At 47.4% G+C, this 25000-nt stretch overlaps 1 protein-coding gene and 1 long non-coding RNA gene across 2 annotated transcripts in view; one reads left to right on the plus strand and one right to left on the minus strand.

Annotated features, from left to right (window-relative positions):
* The window catches only part of LOC118942821 (protein Wnt-5b), a 239446-nt gene that overhangs the window by 24872 nt on the left and 189574 nt on the right, over nucleotides 1–25000 (plus strand). The window lies entirely within an intron of this gene.
* Nucleotides 11114–15635, minus strand: LOC118942822. The gene is made up of 3 exons (XR_005038451.1): nucleotides 15133–15635; nucleotides 11712–11794; nucleotides 11114–11245 (listed from the first exon to the last, which is right to left on the minus strand). It is a non-coding gene; the product is annotated as an uncharacterized LOC118942822 (long non-coding RNA).

Consider the following 25000-nt stretch of genomic DNA (forward strand, 5'->3'; position numbering starts at 1 on the left):
CTATCTCTCTCCTTCCTCCCTGTCTCTATCTCCATCTCTATCCCTCTCCTTCCTCCGTGTCTCTATCTCCATCTCTATCTCCTATCCTTCCTTCCAGGCAGAAAGGAGCAGGCAGCAGGCAGAAAGGAGCAGGCAGAAATGAGCAGGCAGAAAGGCAGAAAGGAGCAGGCAGCAGGCAGAAAGGAGCAGGCAGCAGGCAGAAAGGCAGAAAGGAGCAGGCAGCAGGCAGAAAGGAGCAGGCAGAAAGGAGCAGGCAGCAGGCAGAAAGGAGCAGGCAGAAAGGAGCAGGCGGCAGGCAGAAAGGAGCAGGCAGAAAGGAGCAGGCAGAAAGGCAGAAAGGAGAAGGAAGCATGCAGAAAGGAGCAGGCAGCAGGCAGAAAGGAGCAGGCAGAAAGGCAGAAAGGAGCAGGCAGAAAGGCAGAAAGGAGCAGGCAGCAGGCAGAAAGGAACAGGCAACAGGCAGAAAGGAGCAGGCAGCAGGCAGAAAGGAGCAGGCAGAAAGGCAGAAAGGAGCAGGCAGCAGGCAGAAAGGAGCAGGGAGCAGGCAGAAAGGAGCAGGGAGCAGGCAACAGGCAGCAGGCAACAGGCAACAGGCAGCAGGCAGCAGGCAACAGGCAACAGGCAACAGGCAACAAGCAACAGGCAGCAGGCAACAGGCAACAGGCAGCAGGCAGAAAGGAGCAGGCAGCAGGTAGAAAGGACCAGGGAGCAGGGAACAGGCAACAGGCAGCAGGCAACAGGCAGCAGGCAACAGGCAGCAAGCAGCAGGCAACAGGCAGCAGGCAGAAAGGAGCAGGCAACAGGCAGCAGGCAGAAAGGAGCAGGAACTAGGCAGAAAGGAGCAGGCAGAAAGGCAGAAAGGAGCAGGCGGCAGGCAGAAAGGAGCAGGCAGAAAGGCAGAAAGGAGAAGGCAGCATGCAGAAAGGAGCAGGCAGCAGGCAGAAAGGAGCAGGCAGAAAGGCAGAAAGGAGCAGGCAGAAAGGCAGAAAGGAGCAGGCAGAAAGGCAGAAAGGAGCAGACAGCAGGCAGAAAGGAGCAGGCAACAGGCAGAAAGGAGCAGGCAACAGGCAGAAAGGAGCAGGCAGCAGGCAGAAAGGAGCAGGCAGAAAGGCAGAAAGGAGCAGGCAGCAGGCAGAAAGGAGCAGGCAGTAAGGCAGAAAGGAGCAGGCGGCAGGCAGAAAGGAGCAGGCAGCAGGCAGAAAGGAGCAGGCAGAAAGGCAGAAAGGAGAAGGCAGCATGCAGAAAGGAGCAGGCAGCAGGCAGAAAGGAGCAGGCAGAAAGGCAGAAAGGAGCAGGCAGAAAGGCAGAAAGGAGCAGGCAGCAGGCAGAAAGGAGCAGGCAACAGGCAGAAAGGAGCAGGCAGCAGGCAGAAAGGAGCAGGCAGAAAGCAGCAGGGAGCAGGCAGAAAGGATCAGGCAGCAGGATAGCATTCATTAGTCTACACCAACAGCACAGCAGCAGAAAACTCCACTCTCTGTAGCTGCAGGGCGATCTACTGCTAATGGTTTACAGTCCTCTGTAAAAACACATGTTTTATACTGATATATGTGTACAAACGGTAACTGGACAGATACTGATGGAGGATCTTCATTTGAGCCAGTTTGCTTTAAACAGGAAAAGAATCCTGCAGCAACAGGAAATGCAAATTATTATGTGAATTATAATTATAAGTTTACATTTAACGTGGAAATTACAAACTTCAGAAGTCTTTTAAACCTTGAATACACTACCAGTCTGCATTGTCTGCCGTGATAGTGATCAAATGAAGATCCTAGATCTGCACTGTTCTCCCGTTATGCTTTGGTTGAATGTTCTCTGAGTTGAAAAGGACAGGCTTGGATGACTCAGCTCCATGACACAGTGTCAGTCATTATCAGTGGCCATCGGCTTGAGGTCCATGTGTCCCTCAGCCTGCACCTACACCTGTCACAGACAGAGGGGGCTCTCTCCCTGGGATTGGACTGGACTGGAGAGCAGCTGGGACTGGAGAGAAAGAGGGGGGGGGGGGGGGTGGAGAATAGGAGAGAGGGAGGGGGAGAGAGGGGGTGGAGAAAGGGAGAGAGAGGGGGTGGAGAAAGGGAGAGGGAGGGGGAGAGAGGGGGTGGAGAGAGGGAGAGAGAGGGGAGTGGGGGGGTGGATAAATGGAGGGGGGAGAGAGGGGGTGGAGAAAGGGAGAGAGAGGGGGTGGAGAATAGGAGAGGGAGGGGGAGAGAGGGGGTGGAGAGAGGGAGAGAGAGGGGAGTGGGGGGGTGGATAAATGGAGGGGGGAGAGAGAGATAGGCACTAGAACAGTTCACTCTTGATATGAGCCTCCCTCTATCTCAGACCTCAGCTGATTGATTTAATATATTTTATAGTATTGGTTCCGTGGCAACGACCCTGAGCTCCTCTCGCCCCCTTCATCTCTGTCTGCACTCTTCTCACCCTTCCCTCTCACCTCCTTCATCTCTGTCTGCACTCTTCTCACCCTTCCCTCTCGCCCCCTTCATCTCTGTCTGCACTCTTCTCACCCTTCCCTCTCACCTCCTTCATCTCTGTCTGCACTCTTCTCACCCTTCCCTCTCACCCCCTTCATCTCTGTCTGCAGTCTTCTCACCCTTCCCTCTCACCCCCTTCATCTCTGTCTGCACTCTTCTCACCCTTCCCTCTCACCCCCTTCATCTCTGTCTGCAGTCTTCTCACCCTTCCCTCTCGCCCCCTTCATCTCTGTCTGCACTCTTCTCACCCTTCCCTCTCACCCCCTTCATCTCTGTCTGCACTCTTCTCACCCTTCCCTCTCACCCCCTTCATCTCTGTCTGCAGTCTTCTCACCCTTCCCTCTCACCCCCTTCATCTCTGTCTGCAGTCTTCTCACCCTTCCCTCTCACCCCCTTCATCTCTGTCTGCAGTCTTCTCACCCTTCCCTCTCACCCCCTTCATCTCTGTCTGCAGTCTTCTCACCCTTCCCTCTCACCCCCTTCATCTCTGTCTGCAGTCTTCTCACCCTTCCCTCTCACCCCCTTCATCTCTGTCTGCAGTCTTCTCACCCTTCCCTCTCAACCCCTTCATCTCTGTCTGCAGTCTTCACACCCTTCCCTCTCAACCCCTTCATCTCTGTCTGCACTCTTCTCACCCTTCCCTCTCACCTCCTTCATCTCTGTCTGCAGTCTTCTCACCCTTCCCTCTCAACCCCTTCATCTCTGTCTGCAGTCTTCTCACCCTTCCCTCTCAACCCCTTCATCTCTGTCTGCAGTCTTCTCACCCTTCCCTCTCACCCCCTTCATCTCTGTCTGCAGTCTTCTCACCCTTCCCTCTCACCCCCTTCATCTCTGTCTGCAGTCTTCTCACCCTTCCCTCTCACCCCCTTCATCTCTGTCTGCAGTCTTCTCACCCTTCCCTCTCACCCCCTTCATCTCTGTCTGCAGTCTTCTCACCCTTCCCTCTCAACCCCTTCATCTCTGTCTGCAGTCTTTTCACCCTTCCCTCACCCTCTTCATCTCTGTCTCTCTCTGTTCCTCTCTCTCTCAATTCAATACAAGGGGCTTTATTGGCATGGGAAACATATGTTAACATTGCCAAAGCAAGTGAGGTAGATAATATATAAAGTGAAACAAACAATACAATATGACCAGTAAATGTTACTACAACAGTTACAGAGGAATAGAGACCTTTCAAATGTGATATTATCTCTCTCTCTCTCCCCCCTCTCTCTCTCTCTCTAGCCCTCTCTCTCCTCACCCTCCTCTCTCTCTCTCTCTCTCTCTCTCTCTCTCTCCCCCCCCCTCTCACTCTCTCTCTTTCTCTCTCCCCTCTCTCTCTCTCTCTCTCTCTCTCTCCCCCCCTCTCACTCTCTCTCTTTCTCTCTCCCCTCTCTCTCTCTCTCTCTCTCTCTCTCCCCCCCCTCTCACTCTCTCTCTTTCTCTCTCCCCTCTCTCTCTCTCTCTCTCTCTAGCCCTCTCTCTCCTCACCCTCCTCTCTCTCTCTCTCTCTCTCTCTCTCTCTCTCTCTCTCTCTCTCTCTCTCTCTCTCTCCCCCCCTCTCACTCTCTCTCTTTCTCTCTCCCCTCTCTCTCTCTCCCCCTCTCTCTCTCTCTCTCTAGCCCTCTCCCCCCCCCCTCTCTCTCTCTCTCTCTCTCTCTCTCTCTCTCTCTCTCTCTCTCTCTCTCTCTCTCTCTCTCTCTCTCTCTCTCTCTCTCTCTCTCTCTCTCTCCTCCCTGTGTCTGTCTGTAGCAGGGAGCTATCCTGCTGCTGCATGGGGATTTGGGCGTTTAGTTAATGGTACATATCATATCAGGATTTCACACTGCCTCCCCCCAGGGAGCCTGGCCACGCTCGCAGCAATTATAGTGACAGCTAGCGGGCTGCAGGCTGCAGACACCACCAGGCTGGATCCAAACTAAAGCCTCTACCAGGCTCCTCTCTCACTCTCTCGCTCTCTTTCTTCACCTCCTCTCTGTACTGCTAACTAGCCCTGAGACTGAGGCCTGTAAGGACAGGACAGGGCAGAAGAGAGAGAGAAAGAGAGAGAGAGAGAGATTGGGTGGGTTTACATGTATTCCTCTTCGTTTTATTTAGTTTATCTGACTGACAGATGCTGACAGAGATGTTAGATGTAACATGCCTTTTTAAAGACTGTATTTTCATGCTACACTTTTTATACTATTTACACTATTATATTACACTATTATAATACACTATTATACTACACTATTATAATACACCATTATACTACACTATTATAATACACTATTATACTACACTATTATACTACACTATTATACTACACTATTATAATACACTATTATACTACACTGTTATAATACACTATTATACTACACTATTATACTACACTATTATAATACACTATTATAATACACTATTATACTACACTATTATAATACACTATTATAATACACTATTATAATACACTATTATACTACACTATTATATTACAATATTATAATACACTATTATATTACACTATTATAATACACTATTATAATACACTATTATACTACACTATTATACTACACTGTTATACTACACTATTATATTACACTATTATACTACACTATTATAATACACTATTATATTACACTATTATAATACACTATTATATTACACTATTATAATACACTATTATATTACACTATTATATTACACTATTATAATACACTATTATAATACACTATTATAATACACTATTATACTACACTATTATACTACACTATTATAATACACTATTATATTACACTATTATAATACACTATTATATTACACTATTATACTACACTATTATACTACACTATTATAATACACTATTATATTACACTATTATAATACACTATTATAATACACTATTATAATACACTATTATACTACACTATTATAATACACTATTATACTACACTATTATAATACACTATTATACTACACTATTATACTACACTATTATAATACACTATTATATTACACTATTATAATACACTATTATATTACACTATTATAATACACTATTATACTACACTATTATAATACACTATTATACTACACTATTATACTACACTGTTATACTACACTATTATACTACACTATTATACTACACTATTATAATACACTATTATACTACACTATTATAATACACTATTATAATACACTATTATACTACACTATTATACTACACTATTATATTACACTATTATAATACACTATTATACTACACTATTATATTACACTATTACAATACACTATTATACTACACTATTATACTACACTATTATACTACACTATTATATTACACTATTATACTACACTATTTTACTACACTATTATACTACACTATTATACTACACTATTATACTACACTATTATACTACACTATTATAATACACTACTATACTACACTATTATAATACACTATTATACTACACTATTATACTACACTATTATATTACACTATTATAATACACTATTATACTACACTATTATAATACACTATTATACTACACTATTATAATACACTATTATACTACACTATTACAATGCACTATTATACTACACTATAATATTACACTATTATAATACACTATTATACTACACTATTATAATAAACTATAATATTACACTATTATACTACACTATTATAATACACTATATTACACTATTATATTACACTATTATACTACACTATTATACTACACTATTATAATACACTATTATACTACACTATTATACTACACTATTATATTACACTATTATAATACACTATATTACACTATTATAATACACTATTATACTACACTATTATACTACACTATTATATTACACTATTATAATACACTATTATATTACACTATTATAATACACTATTATACTACACTATTATATTACACTTACTGTATTACACCATTATACTACACTATTGTACTACACTATTATATTACACTATTATATTACACTATTATATTACACTTATTGTATTACACTATTATACTACACTATTATACTACACTATTATACTACACTATTATATTACACTATACTACACTATTATACTACACTATTATAATACACTATTATACTACACTATTATACTACACTATTATATTACACTTATAATACACTATTATACTAAACTATTATATTACACTATTGTATTACACTATTATACTACACTATTATATTACACTATTATACTACACTATTATACTACACTATTATAATACACTATTATACTACACTATTATATTACACTATTATAATACACTATTATATTACACTATTATACTACACTATTATATTACACTATTGTATTACACTATTATACTACACTATTATATTACACTATTATACTACACTATTATATTACACTATTATACTACACTATTATACTACACTATTATAATACACTATTATAATACACTATTATACTACACTATTATACTACACTATTATAATACACTATTATATTACACTATTATAATACACTATTATATTACACTATTATACTACACCAGTATACTACACTATTATACTACACTATTATACTACACTGTTATACTAAACTATTATACTACACTATTATACTACACTATTATACTACACTATTATACTACACTGTTGTATTACACTATTATACTACACTATTATACTACACTATTATACTACACTATTATACTACACTATTATACTACACTATTATAATACACTATTATAATACACTATTATATTACACTATTATACTACACCAGTATACTACACTATTATACTACACTATTATACTACACTGTTATACTAAACTATTATACTACACTATTATACTACACTATTATACTACACTATTATACTACACTATTGTACTACACTATTATACTACACTATTGTATTACACTATTATACTACACTATGTCATTACAGTATTTTACCACAGTATTTTATTCTAGTCCTTTTCTGCCTTCCTTCAGTAGTGTTCCTGGGCAGTCAGTGTTCAATGTTATGTAGAGCAGCACAACTGCATCAGGCTGTAGTTTCAGTGTTGACCAACAAGATCAGGCTGTAGTCTCAGTGTTGGCAGACAAGATCAGGCTGTAGTCTCAGTGTTGGCAGACAAGATCAGGCTGTAGTCTCAGTGTTGACAGACAAGATCAGGCTGAAGTCTCAGTGTTGACAGACAAGATCAGGATGTAGTCTCAGTGTTGACAGACTTGCCTCTTAAACTCCAACCTCTCTCCTCCCTCCCCCTCTCTTCTCCTCTCTTTCTCTTTCACAGCCCATCTCCTCCTGTTTACCTGCCTCATACAGTCTACCTACCTAACCATGTAACACCTGCTGTCTTCAATTTACTTTACCTGTCTATCACTATCACTACCCACCTGTCTACCTAGACCAGCTATCACTATCACTACTCACCTGTCTACCTAGGCCAGCTATCACTATCACTACTCACCTGTCTACCTCGACCAGCTATCACTATCACTACCCACCTGTCTACCTGGACCAGCTATCACTATCACTACTCACCTGTCTACCTGGACCAGCTATCACTATCACTATCACTACTCACCTGTCTACCTAGACCAGCTATCACTATCACTACCCACCTGTCTACCTGGACCAGCTATCACTATCACTACTCACCTGTCTACCTGGACCAGCTATCACTATCACTACCCACCTGTCTACCTGGACCAGCTATCACTATCACTACCCACCTGTCTACCTGGACCAGCTATCACTGTCACTACCCACCTGTCTACCTAGACCAGCTATCACAATCACTATCACTACTCACCTGTCTACCTAGACCAGCTATCACTACCCACCTGTCTACCTAGACCAGCTATCACAATCACTATCACTACTCACCTGTCTACCTGGACCAGCTATCACTATCACTACCCACCTGTCTACCTGGACCAGCTATCATTACTGCCTCTGCCCACCTCTCTACCTAGACCAGCTATCATTACTGCCTCTCCCCACCTGAACCCACCTGACTACCGAGACCAGCTATCATTACTGCCCCATTAACCCACCTCTACCCACCTCAACCTACCTCTGCCCATGATATGCCAGCTAGCCACTCACCCCCCCTCTATTCCTGCCACGGTTGGATGGTCCGGTCCTTGGTTCCAGTCCAGAAGCAGCTCCAGGGCTGTACCATTAGTGACCAGCGGGGGATGGTGTTCTCTGCAGGCCAACGTTTACCAGACGCTGCCGCCGCTGGGCCGTGTAGTCATCAATCTGGATTCAGCTGGCGAAGATATCCCCCCTACTAACACAGAGCGAGAACGCAGAAACACACACACACACACACACACACACACACACACACACACACACACACACACAGAAACACCGACATACACACACACACACACACACACACACACACACACACACACACACACACACACAGAAACACCGACACACACACACAAACACACACAGAAACACCGACACACACACACAGAAACACCGACACACACACACACAGAAACACCGACACACACACACACAGAAACACCGACAAACACACACAGAAACACCGACAAACACACACACACACACACACACACACACACACAGAAACACACACACACACACAGAAACACAGACAAACACACACACACACAGAAACACCGACAAACACACACAGAAACACCGACAAACACACACACACACACATTACACACACACACACACATATTACACACACACACATTACACACACACACACTGAGTAACACACTCTCTCTTTCTCTCTGCCTCCCACTTCTGCCAGCCACTGCAGTAAATTATCTCACATTTGATCAATGAAAAGCCTGGTTGTCTTGGCTGTGTGTGTGTGTGTGTCTGTGTGTGTGTGTGTCTGTGTGTGTGTGTGTGTGTGTGTGTTTGTGGTGTCAGCACACAGGAAAGGTACTGCAGTGATTGGTGAAGTCATATCTGTGGGAAGCAGAGTGAAGAGTTGAGGTGTCTCTAGTGACAGGTCAACCCAGTATATATCACATCGCCTGTGTGTGTGAGAAGGGGGGGGGGGGGTCAACCCAGTATATATCACATCTCCTGTGTGTGTGAGAAGGGGGGGGGTCAACCCAGTATATATCACATCTCCTGTGTGTGTGAGAAGGGGGGGGGGTCAACCCAGTATATATCACATCTCCTGTGTGTGTGAGGAGGGGGGGGGGGGTCAACCCAGTATATATCACATCTCCTGTGTGTGTGAGGGGGGGGGGGGGGGGTCAACCCAGTATATATAACATCTCCTGTGAGGGGGGGGTCAACCCAGTATATATCACATCTCCTGTGTGTGTGAGGGGGGGGGGGTCAACCCAGTATATATCACATCTCCTGTGAGGGGGGTGGTCAACCCAGTATATATCACATATCCTGTGTGTGTGAGGGGGGGGGGGGTCAACCCAGTATATATCACATCTCCTGTGTGTGTGAGGGTGGGGGGGGGGGGTCAACCCAGTATATATCACATCTCCTGTGTGTGTGAGGGGGGGGGGGTCAACCCAGTATATATCACATCTCCTGTGTCTGTGAGGGGGGGGGTCAACCCAGTATATATCACATCTCCTGTGAGGGGGGGGGGGGGTCAACCCAGTATATATCACATCTCCTGTGAGGGGGGGGGGGGGGGGGGGGGGTCAACCCAGTATATATCACATCTCCTGTGTCTGTGAGGGGGGGGGGGGTCAACCCAGTATATATCACATCTCCTGTGAGGGGGGGGGGGGGGGGGGTCAACCCAGTATATATCACATCTCCTGTGTGTGTGAGGGGGGGGGGGTCAACCCAGTATATATCACATCTCCTGTGAGGGGGGGTCAACCCAGTATATATCACATCTCCTGTGTGTGTGTGTGTGTGTTTGTTTGGGTGTGTGCGTGTGGGTTTGTGTGTGATTGAGTGTGTTTGTGTCAAATCAAATCAAATTTTATTGGTCACATACACATGTTTAGCAGATGTTAATGCGAGTGTAGTGAAATGCTGGTGCTTCTAGTTTCCGACCATGCAGTAATATCTAACAAGTAATCTAACAATTTCACAACAACTACCTTATACACACAAGTGTAAAGGAATGAATCAGAATATGTACATATAAATATATGGATGAGCGATGGCCGAACGGCATAGACAAGATGCAGTAGATGGTATAGAGTACAGTATATACATATGAGATGAGTAATGTAGGGTATGTAAACATTATATAAAGTGACATTGTTTAAAGTGACTAGTGATACATTTATTACATCAATTTTTCCATTATTAAAGTGGCTAGAGATCTGAGTCAGTGTGTTGGCAGCAGCCGCTCAATGTTAGTGGTGGCTGTTTAACAGTCTGATGGCCTTGAGATAGAAGCTGTTTTACAGTCTCTCGGTCCCAGCTTTGATGCACCTGTACTGACCTCGCCTTCTGGATGATAGCGGGGTGAACAGGCAGTGGCTCGGGTGGTTGTTGTCCTTCATGATCTTTATGGCCTTCCTGTGACATCGGGTGGTGTAGGTGTCCTGGAGGGCAGGTAGTTTGCCCCCGGTGATGCGTTGTGCAGACCTCACGACCCTCTGGAGAGCCTTACGGTTGTGGGCGGAGCAGTTGCTGTACCAGGCGGTGATACAGCCCGACAGGATGCTCTCAATTGTGCATCTGTAAAAGTGTTTTTGTTGTGTGTTTTTGTGCAGGTGTGGGTTTGTGTGTGTGTGTTACGGTTGCAACAGTCAATCCACTGTGTGGTCAGAATGTGCTTCAGGACTAGCAGCCTAGAAAATGTTGAGAGGAGAGAGAGAGAGAGAGAGAGAGAGAGAGAGAGAGAGAGAGAGAGAGAGAGAGAGAGAGAGAGAGAGAGAGAGAGAGAGAGAGAGAGAGAGAGAGAGAGAGAGAGAGAGAGAGAGAGAGAGAGAGAGAGAGAGAGAGAGAGAGAGAGAGAGAGAGAGAGAGAGAGAGAGAGAGAGAGAGAGAGAGAGAGAGAGAGAGAGAGAGAGAGAGAGAGAGAGAGAGAGAGAGAGAGAGAGAGAGAGAGAGAGAGAGAGAGAGAGAGAGAGAGAGAGAGAGAGAGAGAGAGAGAGAGAGAGAGGCTAAAAGGTAAAACATCTTACGTTAAACCAAGAGCGTCTGTCAGACTCACTCTGTGAAAACAATTAGAACTAAACTTCTCAATACCCAATGTCCTCGGCGTGTGTGTGTGTGTGTGAGCACGTGTGTGTGCGTGCGTGCGTTATGACTCACTGCTGAACACAGGTGCTCCACTACTCCTGCTGTTCCCAATCACATATCTACAGCTGGGATCTGTCCCCACATCGCACCCGGTTCTGTACAGACACAGGGCAGCAGATGTTATCGTAGGTGCAGCTAAATGTTTGTGTTTGTAGCTCCAGCAGTAATACCTAGCAATGACAACAACACACACATAATCCAGATACTAAACATGTTGTCTGGGGTGAGCCATCGCTAGAATACAGTCTAACGTGGGTTAAACAGTAGGGTGAGCCATCGCTAGAATACAGTCTAACGTGGGTTAAACAGTATGGTGAGCCATCGCTAGAATACAGTCTAACGTGGGTTAAACAGTGTGGTGAGCCATCGCTAGAATACAGTCTAACGTGGGTTAAACAGTATGGTGAGCCATCGCTAGAATACAGTCTAACGTGGGTTAAACAGTATGGTGAGCCATCGCTAGAATACAGTCTAACGTGGGTTAAACAGTGTGGTGAGCCATCGCTAGAATACAGTCTAACGTGGGTTAAACAGTATGGTGAGCCATCGCTAGAATACAGTCTAACGTGGGTTAAACAGTATGGTGAGCCATCGCTAGAATACAGTCTAACGTGGGTTAAACAGTATGGTGAGCCATCGCTAGAATACAGTCTAACGTGGGTTAAACAGTATGGTGAGCCATCGCTAGAATACAGTCTAACGTGGGTTAAACAGTATGGTGAGCCATCGCTAGAATACAGTCTAACGTGGGTTAAACAGTATGGTGAGCCATCGCTAGAATACAGTCTAACGTGGGTTAAACAGTATGGTGAGCCATCGCTAGAATACAGTCTAACGTGGGTTAAACAGTAGGGTGAGCCATCGCTAGAATACAGTCTAACGTGGGTTAAACAGTAGGGTGAGCCATCGCTAGAATACAGTCTAACGTGGGTTAAACAGTATGGAAACATTATTCAAGTCACCAGTGTTCAAGGACTCTATGTCCACAGGGCAGCATGGCTCTAAGGTTCAGGGCAGGGTACTGGGGGGAGGCTAGTAACAGTGACTAAGGTTCAGGGCAGGGTACTGGGGGGAGGCTAGTTACAGTGACTAAGGTTCAGGGCAGGGTACTGGGGGAGGCTAGTAACAGTGACTAAGGTTCAGGGCAGGGTACTGGGGGGAGGCTAGTAACAGTGACTAAGGTTCAGGGCAGGGTACTGGGGGGAGGCTAGTTACAGTGACTAAGGTTCAGGGCAGGGTACTGGGGGGAGGCTAGTAACAGTGACTAAGGTTCAGGGCAGGGTACTGGGGGAGGCTAGTAACAGTGACTAAGGTTCAGGGCAGGGTACTGGGGGGAGGCTAGTAACAGTGACTAAGGTTCAGGGCAGGGTACTGGGGGGAGGCTAGTAACAGTGACTAAGGTTCAGGGCAGGGTACTAGGGGGAGGCTAGTAACAGTGACTAAGGTTCAGGGCAGGGTACTGGGGGGAGGCTAGTAACAGTGACTAAGGTTCAGGGCAGGGTACTGGGGGGAGGCTAGTTACAGTGACTAAGGTTCAGGGCAGGGTACTGGGGGGAGGCTAGTAACAGTGACTAAGGTTCAGGGCAGGGTACTGGGGGGAGGCTAGTAACAGTGACTAAGGTTCAGGGCAGGGTACTGGGGGAGGCTAGTAACAGTGACTAAGGTTCAGGGCAGGGTACTGGGGGGAGGCTAGTAACAGTGACTAAGGTTCAGGGCAGGGTACTGGGGGGAGGCTAGTAACAGTGACTATAGTTCAGGGCAGGGTACTGGGGGGAGGCTAGTAACAGTGACTATAGTTCAGGGTACTGGGTGGAGGCTAGTAACAGTGACTATAGTTCAGGGCAGGGTACTGGGGGAGGCTAGTAACAGTGACTAAGGTTCAGGGCAGGGTACTGGGGGGAGGCTAGTAACAGTGACTATAGTTCAGGGCAGGGTACTGGGGGAGGCTAGTAACAGTGACTATAGTTCAGGGCAGGGTACTGGGGGGAGGCTAGTAACAGTGACTAAGGTTCAGGGCAGGGTACTGGGGGGAGGCTAGTAACAGTGACTAAGGTTCAGGGCAGGGTACTGGGGGGAGGCTAGTAACAGTGACTATAGTTCAGGGCAGGGTACTGGGTGGAGGCTAGTAACATGACTATAGTTCAGGGCAGGGTACTGGGGGGAGGCTAGTAACAGTGACCAAGGTTCGGGGCAGGGTACTGGGGGGAGGCTAGTAACAGTGACTATAGTTTAGGGCAGGGTACTGGGGGGAGGTTAGTAACAGTGACTAAGGTTCAGTGCAGGGTACTGGGGGAGGCTAGTAACAGTGACTAAGGTTCAGGGCAGGGTAATGGGGGAGGCTAGTAACAGTGACCAAGGTTCAGGGCAGGGTACTGCGGGAGGCTAGTAACAGTGACTAAGGTTCAGGGCAGGGTACTGGGGGAGGCTAGTAACAGTGACTAATGTTCAGGGCAGGGTACTGGGGGAGGCTAGTAACAGTGACTAAGGTTCAGGGCAGGGTACTGGGGGAGGCTAGTAACAGTGACTAAGGTTCAGGGCAGGGTACTGGAGGGAGGCTAGTAACAGTGACTAAGGTTCAGGGCAGGGTACTGGGGGAGGCTAGTAACAGTGACTATAGTTCAGGGCAGGGTACTAGGGGAGGCTAGTAACAGTGACTAAGGTTCAGGGCAGGGTACTGGGGGAGGCTAGTAACAGTGACTATAGTTCAGGGCAGGTTACTGGGGGGAGGCTAGTAACAGTGACTAAGGTTCAGGGCAGGGTACTGGGGGAGGCTAGTAACAGTGACTAAGGTTCAGGGTAGGTTACTAGGGGAGGCTAGTAACAGTGACTAAGGTTCAGGGCAGGGTACTGGGGGAGGCTAGTAACAGTGACTAAGGTTCAGGGCAGGGTACTGGGGGGAGGCTAGTAACAGTGACTAAGGTTCAGGGCAGGGTACTGGGGGAGGCTAGTAACAGTGACTAAGGTTCAGGGCAGGGTACTGGGTGGAGGCTAGTAACAGTGACTATAGTTCAGGGCAGGTTACTAGGGGAGGCTAGTAACAGTGACTAAGGTTCAGGGCAAGGTACTGGGGGAGGCTAGTAACAGTGACTAAGGTTCAGGGCAGGGTACTGGGGGGAGGCTAGTAACAGTGACTAAGGTTCAGGGCAGGGTACTGGGGGGAGGCTAGTAACAGTGACTATAGTTCAGGGCAGGTTACTAGGGGAGGCTAGTAACAGTGACTAAGGTTCAGGGCAGGGTACTGGGGGAGGCTAGTAACAGTGACTAAGGTTCAGGGCAGGGTACTGGGGGGAGGCTAGTAACAGTGACTAAGGTTCAGGGCAGGGTACTGGGGGGAAGCTAGTTACCTGCCCTGAACTATTTAACAGTCTGATGGCCTGGAGATAGAAGCTGTTTTTCTGAATATTGGTTCCAGCTTTGATGCACCTGTACTGACCTCGCCATCTAGATGATATTTGGGTGAACAGGTCTTGGATCGGGTGGCTGAGGTCCTTAATGATATCCTTGGCCTTCCTGTGACACCGGGGGCTGTAGTTGTCCTGGAGGGCAGGCAGTGTGCCCCCCGGTGATGCGTTAGGCTGACCGCACCATCTCACATGTCTCCTGCGTTTGTGGACGGTGCGATTGCCATACCAGGCGGTGATACAGCACGACACGATGCTCTCAATGGTGCATCTGTAGAAGTTAGGGGCCGAGCTGAATTTCTTCAGCCTCCTGAGATTAAAGAGGTGCTGTTGCTCCTTCTTCACCACACTGTCTGTCCCTCAGTTAACCTGGTATACATAGTGGGAAAGGTTCAGCATAATTCAGACAGTCTGTGCTTCTAAGTGTTTGCAGTGCGTGATTAGGAGGGGATGGATGGTGTTTTCAGTTGCCTGAGCTGCAGAGAGGAAGTGCCTGTGATTCCAGACAGTCTGTGCTTCTAGGTGTTTGCAGTGCGTGGTTAGGAGGGGATGGATGGTGTTTTCTGTTGACTGAGCTGCAGAGAGGAAGTGGCTGTGATTCCAGACAGTCTGTGCTTCTAGGTGTTTGCAGTGCGTGGTTAGGAGGGGATGGATAGTATTTTCAGTTGACTGAGCTGCAGAGAGGAAGTGCCTGTAACTCCAGACGGGGTCTGTGTGTCTGTGTGTAACAACATATGGCTGGATGTTAATGGCAGTATTTGAAGACTCAGGGGACTGCATGGGTCGTTGCATACCTCCCCAATCCCCCCCCCCCCCCCCCCCCCCATTCCTCCAGCCAGTTCTACAGTTCAGCCTCCAGCCCCATCCTCCTCCCCATCCCCCCCCATTCCTCCAGCCAGTTCTTCAGTTCAGCCTCCAGCCCCATGAAATCTCCTGACTCCACTGGCCTCTTTTCTATGGCTAGGGTCGGTGGCTGGATTGGTCATATGAGATTCAGGGGAGACAGGGAGGGGGAGAAGTGAAGTCTGTTTGGGGACATTGTTTCAGCTGTTGTGACAAGGCCAGGACAGTCATGATGAGGAGGGGTGAGGGAGGTGAGGAGGGGTGAGAGAGTAGAACAGGTGGAGGACTTCTGTCACCTTCCATCATTACTTTTCTCTCTCTGTATATCTCTATTTCCCTCTCTCTCTCTTTCTCTCTGTATATCTCTATTTCCCTCTCTTTCTCTCTCTCTTTCTCTCTGTATATCTCTATTTCCCTCTCTCTCTCTTTATATCTATATTTCCCTCTCTCTCTTTCTCTCTGTATATCTCTATTTCCCTCTCTCTCTCTTTCTCTCTCTCTTTCTCTCTTTATATCTCTATTTCCCTCTCTCTTTCCCTCTCTCTTTCCCTCTCTCTCTTTCTCTCTCTCTTTCTCTCTGTATATCTCTCTTTCTCTCTCTTTATATCTATATTTCCCTCTCTCTCTCTTTCTCTCTCTCTTTCTCTCTTTATATCTCTATTTCCCTCTCTCTTTCCCTCTCTCTCTTTCCCTCTCTCTCTCTCTCTCTCTCTTTCTCTCTGTATATCTCTTTCTCTCTCTTTATATCTCTATTTCCCTCTCTCTCTCTCTTTCTCTCTCTCTCTTTCTCTCTATATATCTCTTTCTCTCTCTTTTGCTCTCTCTCTTTCTCTCTTTCTCTCTGTATATCTCTATTTCCCTCTTTCTCTTTCTTTCTCTCGCTCTCTTTCTCTCTTCTCTCTCTCTTTCTCTCTGTATATCTCTATTTCCCTCTCTCTTTCTCTCTTTCTCTCTCTCTCTTTCTCTCTCTCTTTTGCTCTCTCTCTTTCTCTCTGTATATCTCTCTTTCTCTCTCTCTCGCTCTCTCTCTCTCTTTCTCTCTGTATCTCTCCCTCCTCTCTCTCTCTTAACTCTCTCCCTTGTTCTCTCTATTCCTCTCCTTCTCTCTTATCCCTCTCCCTTGTTCTCTCTATTCCTCTCCTTCTCTCCTCTTCTTCCCTCTCATGAGTGGGTTTCTGACCACGTGGTGAGAGGGATGACTCTGCTCTGTAGAGGGTGTGTGGGGTGCTGAGGGGTGAGGGGTGAGGGACAGAGGGGGTGTGTAAGATGAGAGTGTGTGTGTGTGTGAGCTGTGTGTGGGGTCAGCTCCTTACCCACTCTCAGCTTGTTTGGGGTGAGAGTGTGTGTCGGGTCAGCCCCCTGACTCCCTAACACTTCACCCTCTCCCTAACCTGGAGATAACCTAGCATTAACCTAGCCCTAGTTTTAATCTAACCTAGCATTAACCTAGCATTAACCTAGCCCTAGTATTAATCTAACCTAGCATTAACCTAGCATTAACCTAGCCCTAGTATTAATCTAACCTAGCAGTAACCTAACCTAGCATTAACCTAGCATTAACCTAACCCTAGTATTAATATAACCTTGCATTAACCTAGCCCCAGTATTAATCTAACCTAGAATTAACCTAGCCCTAGTATTAATCTAACCTAGCATTAACCTAGCCCCAGTATTAATCTAACCTAGCATTAACCTAGCCCCAGTATTAATCTAACCTAGCATTAACCTAGCCCCAGTATTAATCTAATCTAGCATTAACCTAGCATTAACCTAGCATTAACCTAGCATTAACCTAGCCCTAGTATTAATCTAACCTAGCATTAACCTAGCATTAACCTAGCCCTAGTATTAATATAACCTAACATTAACCTAGCAGTAACCTAACCTAGCATTAACCTAGCCCTAGTATTAATCTAACCTAGCATTAACCTAGCCCTAGTATTAATCTAACCTAGCATTAACCTAGCATTAACCTAGCAGTAACCTAACCTAGCATTAACCTAGCCCCAGTATTAATCTAACCTAGCATTAACCTAGCCCCAGTATTAATCTAACCTAGCATTAACCTAGCCCCAGTATTAATCTAATCTAGCATTAACCTAGCATTAACCTAGCATTAACCTAGCATTAACCTAGCCCTAGTATTAATCTAACCTAGCATTAACCTAGCATTAACCTAGCCCTAGTATTAATATAACCTAACATTAACCTAGCAGTAACCTAACCTAGCATTAACCTAGCCCTAGTATTAATCTAACCTAGCATTAACCTAGCCCTAGTATTAATCTAACCTAGCATTAACCTAGCATTAACCTAGCAGTAACCTAACCTAGCATTAACCTAGCCATAGTATTAATCTAACCTAGCATTAACCTAGCAGTAACCTAACCTAGAATTAACCTAGCAGGAACCTAACCTAGCATTAACCTAACCTAGCATTAACCTAGCCCTAGTGTTAATATAACCTAGCATTAACCTAGCCCTAGCAGTAACCTAGCCTAGCATTAACCTAGCAGTAACCTAACCTAGCATTAACCTAGCATTAACCTAGCCCTAGTATTAATCTAACCTAGCATTAACCTAGCATTAACATAGCCCTAGTATTAATCTAACCTAGCATTAACCTAGCCCTAGTATTAATCTAACCTAGCATTAACCAAGCCCTAGTATTAATCTAACCTAGCATTAACCTAGCATTAACCTAGCAGTAACTTAACCTAGCATTAACCTAGCATTAACCTAGCCCTAATATTAATCTAACCTAGCATTAACCTAGCCCCAGTATTAATCTAACCTAGCATTAACCTAGCCCTAGTATTAATCTAACCTAGCATTAACCTAGCAGTAACCTACCCTAGCATTAACTTAACCTAGCATTAACCTAGCATTAACTTAACATTGCATTAACCTAGCATTAACCTAGCATTAACCTAGCGTTAATCTAACCTAGTATTAACCTAACCTAGCATTAACCTAACCTTGCATTAACCTAGCATTAACCTAACCTTGCATTAACCTAACCTAGCATTAACCTAACCTAGCATTAACCTAACCTAGGATTAACCTAACCTAGCATTAACCTAACCTAGTATTTCCAGCGGCAGTCAGCTACTGTGTAGAAGCCTTACTGCTGAACTGGGAAAGCCCATCATGTTTCTCAGCATGTTTTAGAGTCTCTCTACTTTTCCACACTCTGTTCTAGTATGTTACTCTAGTAAACAGCTCAACGCACCACCAGATATGCAGACATTTGCTACCCTGTCTGTCACACCTGGAACCGTATAAAACGATGTGTTAGTTTCCTCTAGTTTCCTCACTCCTGACTCAATACTGAACACAATGCTAGTTCTCTCTCTCTCTCTCTCTCTCTCTCTCCTCTCTCCCTCTCCTTCTCTCTCTCTCTATCTCTTTCTCTCTCTCTGTCTCGCTCTCTCTCCTCTTTCTCTCTCTCTCTTTCCCCACCCCTCTCTCTCTCTCTCTTTCCCCACCCCTCTCTCTCGCTCTCTCTCTGTCTCTCTCTCTGTCTCGCTCTCTCTCTGTCTCTCTCTCTCTCTCTCGCTCTCTGTCTCTCTCTCTCTCTCTCTGTCTCGCTCTCTCTCTCTCTCTCTCTCTCTCTGTCTCGCTCTTGCTCTCGCTCTCCCTCTTTCTCAGTCCCCCCCTCTCCTCTTTCTCCTTCCTCCTCTGTCTTCCCGCCTCTCTCTCTCTCTCTCTCTTTCTCTGTCCCCCCCTCTCCTCTTTCTCCTTCTTTCACTGTCCTCCCGCCTCTCTCTCTCACTGCCATTCTCTCTCTCTCTGCATCTCCCCCTTTCCCAAAAGTTTGTGGGGAGCAGAGCTCTTGCGAGTCGATTCGCCACGAGCCTCAGCAATCCAACGAGCATGACGGGAAAATGACAGCTTGATTTATGAAGGCGCTATAAGTAGCCACGTTGCCTGCTGCTTGGGACTGGACAGGGAGGGAGAGAGGCAGAGAGGGAGGGAGGGAGGCAGGGAGGGGGGAGAGAGGGAGGGAGGGAGGGAAAGAGAGAGGGAGGGGGGGAGGTAGGGAGGCAGGCAGGCAGGGAGGCAGGCAGGGAGGGGGGAGGGAGGGAGGGAGAGAGGGAGAGAGGGAGGGGGGAGGGAGGGAGGCAGGCAGGGAGGGAGAGGGAGGGAGGGGGGAGGCAGGGAGGGTGGGGGGGGGAGGCAGGCAGGGAGGGAGAGAGGGAGGGAGGCAGGGAGGGGGAGAGAGAGAGAGGGAGGGAGGCAGGGAGGGAGGGAAACCCTACATCGGACCCACAATGCCTGAGCCCTGGTGAAAACACATGGCCAGGAGTAAAGACAGAGAGAAGGGAAGGATGGAGGGAAGTATAGAGAGAGAAGGGAAGGATGGAGGGAGGTATAGAAAGAGAGGGAGATAGAGAAGGGAAGGATGGAGGGAAGTATAGACACTCAGCCAGGATGCCTAACCTGGCACTGTATCAACTAGTAATCAATTAAAACATGCAGGTCTCCAGGGCTGGGACAGGACAGGAGAGGAGGTGGTTTGGACTAGAGGAGGGGAGAAAAGGGGAATGAGAGGAAAGATGTATGGTGATGGGAGGTGGATAGGTGGGAGGAGAGAGTTTAGGTAAAGGGATGAAGAGGGAGGATGAGAGGTCTGGTGATGGGATGAAGAGGGAGGTGAGGCGGATGAGAAGGTTGGAGTAGTTTCTTGGGACTGCCCTCTGCGCCGAAAAACAGTTTCAGCCAAACAGTCAGTCAGTCAGCCTCTCTGTTTCTCCAGCCAGCCTCTCTGTTACTCCAGCCAGCCTCTCTGTTACTCCAGCCAGCCTCTCTGTTACTCCAGCCAGCCTCTCTGTTACTCCAGACAGTAATCCTCTCTGTTACTCCAGCCAGCCTCCCTGTTACTCCAGCCAGCCTCTCTGTTACTCCAGCCAGCCTCTATGTTACTCCAGCCAGGCTCTCTGTTACTCCAGACAGTAATCCTCTCTGTTACTCCAGCCAGCCTCCGTTACTCCAGCGAGCCTTTCTGTTTCTCCAGCCAGATAGCGTCTCTATTACTCAGCCAGCCTCTCTGTTTCTCCAGCCAGATAGCCTCTCTGTTACTCCAGCGAGCCTCTCTGTTTCTCCAGCCAGATAGCCTCTCTATTACTCAGCCAGCCTCTCTGTTTCTCCAGCCAGACAGCCTCTCTGTTACTCCAGTCAGCCTCTCTGTTACTCCAGTCAGCCTCTCTGTTACTCCAGACAGGCAGCCTCTCTGTTACTCCAGCCAGCCTCTCTGTTACTCCAGACAGGCAGCCTCTCTGTTACTCCAGCCAGCCTCTCTGTTACTCCAGACAGGCATCCTCTCTTTTACTACAGTCAGCCTCTCTGTTACTCCAGACAGACAGCCTCTCTGTTACTCCAGCCAGCCTCTCTGTTACTCCAGACAGGCAGCCTCTCTGTTACTCCAGCCAGCCTCTCTGTTACTCCAGCCAGCCTCTCTGTTACTCCAGTCACCCTCTCTGTTACTCCAGTCAGCCTCTCTGTTACTACAGACAGTCAGCCTCTCTGTTACTACAGTCAGCCTCTCTGTTACTCCAGACAGTCAGCCTCTCTGTTACTACAGTCAGCCTCTCTGTTACTCCAGACAGGCAGCCTCTCTGTTACTCCAGCCAGCCTCTCTGTTACTCCAGACAGTCAGCCTCTCTGTTACTACAGTCAGCCTCTCTGTTACTCCAGACAGGCAGCCTCTCTGTTACTCCAGTCAGCCTCTCTGTTACTCCAGCCAGCCTCTCTGTTACTCCAGACAGGCAGCCTCTCTGTTACTCCAGCCAGCCTCTCTGTTACTCCAGTCAGCCTCCCTGTTATGCCAGTCAGCCTCTCTGTTACTCCAGCCAGCCTCTCTGTTACTCCAGACAGTCAGCCTCTCTGTTACTACAGCCAGCCTCTCTGTTACTCCAGTCATCCTCTCTGTTACTCCAGCCAGTATCTCTGTTACTCCAGTCAGTCTCTCTGTTACTCCAGCCAGCCTCTCTGTTACTCCAGGCAGCCTCTCTGTTACTCCAGTCAGCCTCTGTTACTCAGACAGCCTCTCTGTTACTCCAGCCAGGCAGCCTCTCTGTTACTCCAGCCAGCCTCTCTGTTACTCCAGGCAGCCTCTCTGTTACTCCAGTCAGCCTCTCTGTTACTCCAGTCAGCCTCCCTGTTATGCCATACAGCCTCTCTGTTACTCCAGCCAGCCTCTCTGTTACTCCAGACAGTCAGCCTCTCTGTTACTACAGCCAGCCTCTCTGTTACTCCAGTCTTCCTCTCTGTTACTCCAGCCAGTATCTCTGTTACTCCAGTCAGTCTCTCTGTTACTCCAGCCAGCCTCTCTGTTACTCCAGGCAGCCTCTCTGTTACTCCAGTCAGCCTCTGTTACTCAGACAGCCTCTCTGTTACTCCAGCCAGGCAGCCTCTCTGTTACTCCAGCCAGGCAGCCTCTCTGTTACTCCAGTCAGCCTCTATGTTACTCCATCCAGCCTCTCTGTTACTCCAGCCAGTCTCTCTGTTACTCCAGTCAGCCTCTCTGTTACTCCAGCCAGCCTCTCTGTTACTCCAGTCAGCCTCTCTGTTACTCTAGCCAGCCTCTCTGTTACTCTAGCCAGCCTCTCTGTTACTCCAGTCAGCCTCTATGTTACTCCATCCAGCCTCTCTGTTACTCCAGCCAGTCTCTCTGTTACTCTAGCCAGCCTCTCTGTTACTCCAGTCAGCCTCTCTGTTACTCCAGCCAGTCTCTCTGTTACTCCAGCCAGCCTCTCTGTTACTCCAGTCAGCCTCTCTGTTACTCCAGTCAGCCTCTATGTTACTCCATCCAGCCTCTATGTTACTCCAGCCAGTCAGCCTCTCTATTACTCAGCCAGCCTCTCTGTTTCTCCAGCCAGACAGCCTCTCTGTTACTCCAGCCAGCCTCTCTGTTACTCCACTCAGCCTCTCTGTTACTCCAGTCAGCCTCTCTATTACTCAGCCAGCCTCTCTGTTACTCCACTCAGCCTCTCTGTTACTCCAGTCAGCCTCTCTGTTACTCCAGCCAGTCTCTGTTACTCCAGCCAGCCTCTCTGTTACTCCAGCCAGGCAGCCTCTCTGTTACTCCAGTCAGCCTCTATGTTACTCCATCCAGCCTCTCTGTTACTCCACTCAGCCTCTCTGTTACTCCAGTCAGCCTCTCTATTACTCAGCCAGCCTCTCTGTTTCTCCAGCCAGACAGCCTCTCTGTTACTCCAGCCAGCCTCTCTGTTACTCCAGCCAGCCTCTCTGTTACTCCAGTCAGCCTCTCTGTTACTCCAGACAGGCAGCCTCTCTGTTACTCCAGCCAGCCTCCCTGTTACTCCAGCCAGCCAGCCTCTGTTACTCCAGCGGTCCTCTCTGTTTCTCCAGCCAGTCAGCCTCTCTATTACTCCAGCCAGTCAGCCTCTCTATTACTCCAGCCAGCCTCTCTGTTACTCCAGCGAGCCAGCCTCTGTTACTCCAGCCAGTAATCCTCTCTGTTACTCCAGACAGTAATCCTCTCTGTTACTCCAGCCAGCCAGCCTCTCTGTTACTCCATCCAGCCAGCCTCTCTGTTTCTCCAGCCAGTCAGCCTCTCTATTACTCCAGCCAGCCTCTCTGTTACTCCAGCGAGCCAGCCTCTGTTACTCCAGCCAGTAATCCTCTCTGTTACTCCAGACAGTAATCCTCTCTGTTACTCCAGCCAGCCAGCCTCTCTGTTACTCCATCCAGCCAGCCTCTCTGTTACTCCAGCGAGCCAGCCTCTGTTACTCCAGACAGTAATCCTCTCTGTTACTCCAGACAGTAATCCTCTCTGTTTCTCCAGCCAGTCAGCCTCTCTATTACTCCAGCCAGCCAGCCTCTCTGTTTCTCCAGCCAGCCAGCCTCTCTGTTACTCCAGACAGTAATCATCTCTGTTACTCCAGCCAGCCAGCCTCTCAGTTACTCCAGCCAGCCAGCCTCTCTTTTACTCAGCCAGCCAGCCTCTCTGTTACTCCATCCAGCCATCTAGTCTGCCAGCCAGCCAGCCAGCCAGCCAGCCAGCCTCTCTGTTACTCTAGCCAGCCTCTCTGTTACTCCAGCCAGACAGCCTCTCTGTTACTCCATCCAGCCTCTCAGTTACTCCAGCCAGACAGCCTCTCAGTTACTCCAGCCAGACAGCCTCTCTTTTACTCAGCCAGCCAGCCTCTCTTTTACTCAGCCAGACAGCCTCTCTGTTACTCCAGCCAGCCTCTCTGTTACTCCAGACAGCCAGCCAGCCTCTCTGTTACTCCAGCCAGCCTCTCTTTTACTCTAGCCAGCCTCTCTGTTACTCCAGACAGTAATCCTCTCTGTTACTCCAGCCAGACAGCCTCTCTTTTACTCAGCCAGCCAGGCTCTCTGTTACTCCATCCAGCCTCTCTGTTACTCCATCCAGCCATCTAGTCAGCCAGCCAGCCAGCCAGCCAGCCTCTCTGTTACTCTAGCCAGCCTCTCTGTTACTCCAGCCAGCCTCTCTGTTACTCTAGCCAGTCTCTCTGTTACTCCAGCCACATCTCTGTTACTCCATCCAGCCTCTCTGTTACTCCAGTCAGCCTCTCTGTTACTCTAGCCAGCCTCTCTGTTACTCTAGCCAGCCTCTCTGTTACTCTAGCCAGCCTCTCTGTTACTCTAGCCAGCCAGCCAGCCAGCCAGAGAGCAGGTCAGCCAGCTCTGAGAGAGACAGTTGTCCATGGCTTTGAGAAGCGGCTCTCTGACCTGTGCTGTGACACAAACATCTGATTGGATGCCAGGTAGTCATGGTGACGATTGTTCAAGAACGAAGGTGGCTGGCAAGCGAAGTAGGTAGAAAAACGCAGGTGTTTGAAATCACCACGACAACAACAACAACAACAACAACATTGATGACGATCATCAAATGAAAAAGCCGATTGACAGAACTCACCTGATTACTTTTTATTTTCCTAACAAGCAACACTGTCTGTCTTTCTTTTAAATACCACCTCTAATCAGTCTCTTTCCTCTCCAAAATAAAAGAGGGGGGAAATGGAGGGAGGAAGGGGGGAAGGAGGGCAGGAAAGCGGTGTGTGACTT

The sequence above is a fragment of the Oncorhynchus mykiss genome, chromosome 21 (assembly GCF_013265735.2).
Source record: "Oncorhynchus mykiss isolate Arlee chromosome 21, USDA_OmykA_1.1, whole genome shotgun sequence".
In the NCBI taxonomy this organism is placed as follows: Eukaryota; Metazoa; Chordata; class Actinopteri; order Salmoniformes; family Salmonidae; genus Oncorhynchus; species Oncorhynchus mykiss.